Below are 6,130 nucleotides of genomic sequence, written 5' to 3' on the forward strand. Positions count from 1 at the left end.
TCTGGAGAGCGATTTGGACCTATGCCCAAAAGGTAATAAAATTGTGTATACCCCTTGACCCAGCAATAGCACTACTACATCTATATCCCAAAGAGATTAAAAAAAAGGAAAAGAACCTATATGTACTGAAATATTTATAGGAGTTCTTTTTATGGTGGCCAAGAATTGGAAATTGAGGAGAAACCCATCATTTGAGGAATGGCTGAGATGCGACGGAATATCATTGTGCTATAAGAAATGATGAGCAGGATGCTTTCATAAAAACCTGGGAAGACTTATATGAACTGATGAAAAGTGAAATGAGAAGAACCAGGAGAACATTGTACATAGTAACAGCAATATTGTGTGATGATCATGTGTGAGTAGCTTAGCTATTCTCAGCAATAATACAATGATCTAAGACAATTCTGAAGGACTCATGATGAAAAATGCTGCCCACCTTCAGAGAAAGAATTTCTGAAGTCTGAATGGTGATGGAAGAATACTTTTTTTGTCCATTTTCTTTCACAATATGACTAGCATGTAAACGTTTTGCATGACTGCACATGTATGATCTATATCAAATTGCTTGCCTTCTCAATGAGGAGGAAGAGAAGGAAGGGAGAGAATTTGGAACTCACCATTTTTTAAAAAATGTTAAAAAAATTTACATGTAATTGGAAGAAAATAAAATATTTAAAGGGGAAAAAATAAAGCAATCACAAAAAAGTGATTATGATTCCCTCCATTAATACAGACTTCTTTATCAAATCAACAGGTATTTATCAAGTATGTGTCAGGCACTATTTTTAACAACTATATATTGGGAGCAGCTAGGTGGCACAGTGAGTAGAGCACCGGCCCTGGAGTCAGGAGTACCTGAATTCAAATCTGGCCTCAGACACTTGACACATTTACTACCTGTGTGACCTTGGGCAAGTCACTTAACCCCAATTGTCCTGCCTTCCCCCCTGCAAAAAAAAAAAATTATGTATTGTCAGCCAGGTATAGATGGTGTAGTGGTGGCTGATGGAGCACTTGTGTTTTCTTGGTGTTAATTGTTAGGCCAAAATTAGCACAAGCAGCAGGGAATTGATCCATACTTTGTTGCATCTCAGCTTTAGAGGCTGCATTGAGTGCACAATCATTTGCAAACAGAAAATCATGCACCAACACTCCCTCTACTTTGGTATTGGCTCATAGCCTTTTCAAGTTGAAGAATTTGCCATCAATGTGGTAGCTGACCTTGATGTCATGTTCATCCTCATTGAAAGTATTTGACAACAAGGCTGAAAACATCATGCTAAAAAGCATGGGAGCAAGCATACAGCCTTGTTTCACTTCACTGATGACTAGGAAAGCATGAGAGCATTGTCCATCATCCAGAACCCAGGCAAGCATATCATCATGAAATTGACACACAATGCTGATGAATTCCCAGCAACCAAATTTTGACATAATTTTCCATAAGCCCTCACAATTGACAGTATCAAAGGCCTTGGTCAGATCTACAAACATTGCATAAAGACCTCTGTTCTGCTCCTCGCATTTCTCCTGGAGTTGTCAGGCAGCAAACATTATTGTCAACAATTCCTCAACCCTTTCTGAAGCCACACTTTCACTTCCAGGTAAAATAGCCTATTAAGGAGAACTCTGAGAAGAATTTTGCCAGCAGTGACTAAGAGAGAGAACCTCCTGTGATTGTCACAGGACAATCTATTTCCTTTGCCTTTATAAAGATGGACAGTGGAGGCATCCTTGAACTCCTGGGGGATAACCTCTTGCCATATAACCTGGAAAATTTCAGTCAGTTTTTGTATAAGCAATGGACCCCCCTACCTTGTAACTCTCAGCAAGAATAGAATCAGCACCAGGTACTTTCCCACACGAAAGGAGCCTAGTGGTATTCAAAACGTCTTCTTCAGTTGGAACTTCAGTTAGGGAGGGATTGACTTCAACCTGAGGTAAATGGTCAGTGGCCTCAGCATTGATTGATGATGGTCTATTAAGAACACTATGGAAGTGTTCAGCCCATCTCCCTAGAATCATATCCTTATCACTAAGCAATGTGGCTCCATCAGCACTGAATAGTTGAGATTTATCATAGGTCTTTGGCCTTGGTAGTATACTTTCCAGGGATGTACACATCAAAATGAGGTTGACGCATACATTGCAAGAGCTAGCTCAGTGCTTAGGAGGCTCCTAAGGAAAGTATGGGACAAAAGAGGTATTAGACTGACGACCATACTGAAGGTCTACAGAGCCATTGTGCTGAACTCATTGTTGTATGCCTGTGAAACCTGGACAATATACTACTGCCATGCCAGGAAACTGAATCACTTCCATTCAAATTGTCTTAGAAAGATTCTGAAGATCACCTGGCAGGAAAAGGTACCAGACACTGAGGTCCTTACTCGAACTAAACTGCCAAGCATTCAAACTCTGCTTCAGAGAGAGCAATTCCGAAGGCTTGGCCGCATTGTTTGAATGCAAAATGTACACTTGCCAAAAAGACTATTTTATGGAGAACTCAGACAGGGCAAGCATTCACATAGTGGTCAGAAGAAGTAATACAAGGGTACTCTCAAGGTCTCTCTTAAAAATTTTAGAATTGATTGTGTGACATGACACAAGTCCACTCAGCATGGCATGCCCACATCAACGAAAGTGCTGTGCTCTATGAGCAAAGCAGAATTGAAACAGCTCAAAGGAGACAGGGGATGTGCAAATTCAGAGAATCCACCCCAAATATTCACACATTTGTGCCTGACCTGTGGTAGAGCATTCTGAGCTCACGTTGGTCTTATCAGCCACAATCAGACACATTGAAACTTGACTCTAGAATAGTGATATCATTTTGATCCTCTTTGAGAATGAAGGATAACCACCACCATATTGTCAGCCATACCTTATATCCTTTCCCTTCTCCCATTATTCTCCTACCTTGTCTTACCTATTTTTTTATTTACCTTGTCTTACCAACTACCTCACCCTCTTTGAATTCTCTTCCTCAAAGTCTTTCTTCCTCAGTTTTTCTCTTCCTTCACATCATTTTCATTCAATTTTTTTCATATTCTCTCAAATTTCTATTCTTCATTTAATTTCTAGCTTTCTTCACAATTCTAACTTTCTCCAAATCCCTTCACAATTTTCTCCTCTTAATTATGCACCTCAAGTCCTTTTCCTTTCACCACTCTCCTTCTGCTACCAATAGCTTACACAGATTGATTTCCCCAAGCCTACAAAGGCTTCTGTAGAAGCTAGTCAACCTACAGCTACTTTGCATGGTAAATATATCTGAGCCAAACAAATAATACAAAGAGCCAACATCATTCTGGCAAAGCCAAGATATTACAAAAAGTCACAAAACTATGTGTTCTAAATGGTTGCAGAAAAATGCTGGTTAATTTGTTTTATTCATCTGTTTTAAGATATACATTCATCCTTAAAATAAAAATCCACCAAATTTTTGAGTTCATCTAACTTGCTGCAATCATTACTTTATAATCAATACTAATCCCTATAGGGTAAAGGTGGTGTGCCTGTCTCATAGAAAATACTTCATAGCCCATAGTCAATTATTTCAGCATTTTACACATTCAATCTACCAGATCTTCCAAGGAATAGCAAAATGAATTAATTTATTTTCTCTTTTCCCTCATGTTTTGTTCATTAATAACTAAACTTAAGTAAAAAATAAAAATCATTAAAAGGTGGGGCAGGCACCTTACTTACCAGACAAGGTAAGTTAAATTTAAAAAAACAAATAAGACAAGGTAAGAAGTTAGTGGTAGAAGGGGGAAAATGTTAGATATAACTGACAAGTTGTTAAGGATGTAAGCTTTCGCTACACAGCGCAGCAGCAGCCCTTCTTCCTCCACAGTGGTCAGCTACAACCCCCCGACTTCTCAGCAACTATGTCGAAGGGACCCGCAGTTGGCATTGATCTTGGCACCATTTACTCCTGTGTGGGAGCCTTCCAACATGAGAAAGTGGAGATCATCGCTAACAATCAAGGAAACAGGACCACCCCATGCTAAGTCACCTTCACCGACACAGAACGTTTAATCAGTGATGCTGCAAAGAATCAAGTTGCAATGAACCCCACCAAACGCAGTTTTTGATGCCAAACGTCTGATTGGTCTCAGATTTGATGATGCAGTTGTACAGTCAGACATGAAGCATTGGTCTTTTATGGTAGTAAATGACGCAGGCAGGTCTAAGGTCCAAGTGGAGTACAAAGGGGAGACCAAAAGTTTCTACCCAGAAGAAGTATCTTCTATGGTCATGACCAAGATGAAAGAAATTGCTGAAGCTTTACCTTGGGAAGACTGTCACAAATGCCATGGTCACAGTACCAGCCTATTTCAATGACTCCCAATGTCAGGCCACCAAAGATGCTGGAACCATCGCTGGTCTCAATGTGCTCCAAATGATCAACGAGCTAATTGCTGCTGCTATTGCTTATGGCTTGGACAAAAAGGTTGGTGCTGAGAGAAATGTGTTCATCTTTGAACTTGGGGGTGGTACTTTCGATGTCTCCATTCTTACCATTGAACATGGCATCTTTGAGGTCAAGTCCACAGCTGGGGACACCCACTTGGGTGGGGAGGACTTTGACAACAGAATGGTCAGCCATTTCATTGCCGAGTTCAAGTGAAAACACAAGAAGGGCATCAGTGAGAACAAGAGGGCCACTCGCCATCTTCGCACCACTTGTGAACATGCAAAGCGTACCCTCTCTTCCAGTACCGAGGCCAGTATTGAGACTGACTCCCTCTACGAAGGTATCGTCTTCTATGTATCAATCACCCGAGCCCGTTTCGAAGAGCTGAATGCTGATCTCTTCCATGGCACATTGGACCCTGTGGAAAAGGCCTTAAGAGATGCCAAGCTAGATAAATCTCAGATTCATGACATCGTCCTGGTGGGTGGCTCTACTCGAATCCCCAAAATCCAGAAGCTTCTGCAAGATTTCTTCAATGGCAAGGAGCTCAACAAGAGTATCAATCCTGATGAGGCTGTTGCTTATGGTGCAGCTGTCTAGGCTGCCATTTTGTTTGGAGATAAAACTGGAAAGGTGCAGGATTTGCTACTGTTGGACGTCACTCCTCTTTCCCTTGGAATTGAAACTGCTGGTGGAGTTATGACCGTTTCGATCAAATGTAATCCCACCATCCCCACCAAGCAGACGGACCATTACCACCTATTCAGACAACCAGCCTGGTGTGCTTATTCAGGTTTATGAAGGTGAGAGAGCAATGACAAAAACAACCTGCTTGGCAAATTTGAGCTCACAGGAATTCCCCCAGCACCCAGGGGTGTTCCTCAGATTGAAGTAACGTTTGACTTTGATGCAAACAGCACCCTCAATGCTTCTGCTGTGGATAACAGCACAGGCAAGGAGAACAAGATCACCATCACCAATGACAAAGGACGTCTGAGCAAAGAAGACATTGAGCGTATGGTCCAGGAGGCTGAGAAATACAAGGCTGAGGTGGAGAAGCAGAGAGACAAAGTGTCTTCCAAGAATTCTCTGGAATCTTATGCTTTCAACATGAAGGCTACTGTAGAGGATGAAAAACTACAAGGCAAGATTGGTGATGAAGGCAAACAGAAGATCCTTGACAAATGTAAAGAAATAATCAACTGGCTGGGTAAGAACCAGACTGCTGAGAAAGAATGGGAGCATCAGCAGAAAGAATTGGAGAAGGTCTGCAACCCCATCATCACTAAGCTGTACCAGAGTGCAGGGGGCATGCCAGGAGGCACGCCTGGTGGGTTCCCAGGGAGTGGAGCAGCCCCATCTGGAGGTGCTTCTTCTGGACCCACCATTGAAGAGGTAGACTAAACACACCAGAAGAAAGAGCACTCCAAGAAGCTTTCCAAAAATTTAAGGACTCAAATTCGTAGCCAAGGCAGTAGCAGTTTAAAAGTAGCATTTAAGCTACCATGTAAATCTGGGCATTCTGAATACTTGAATGTGTGCAGAGGGAAAGAAGTGAACAACATGGCACTTTATCAGTACTGTAAACAAGTGGAAATGCAATTCTTGTCCTGGAGAATAAAATCTATTTAAAATTGGCAACAACAAAAAGAATGTAAACTTTCATGCTAACCACATCCAGACAAAGAACTATGGAATCGGAAT

At 41.4% G+C, this 6,130-nt stretch overlaps 1 pseudogene; it reads left to right on the forward strand.

Annotated features, from left to right (window-relative positions):
- Nucleotides 1-3,896: 3,896 nt before the first annotated feature.
- LOC118846191 lies at nt 3,897-5,842 on the forward strand (annotated as a pseudogene).
- The last annotated feature ends 288 nt before the right edge of the window (nt 5,843-6,130 follow it).

This window comes from Trichosurus vulpecula, chromosome 4, assembly GCF_011100635.1.
Source record: "Trichosurus vulpecula isolate mTriVul1 chromosome 4, mTriVul1.pri, whole genome shotgun sequence".
NCBI lineage: Eukaryota > Metazoa > Chordata > Mammalia > Diprotodontia > Phalangeridae > Trichosurus > Trichosurus vulpecula.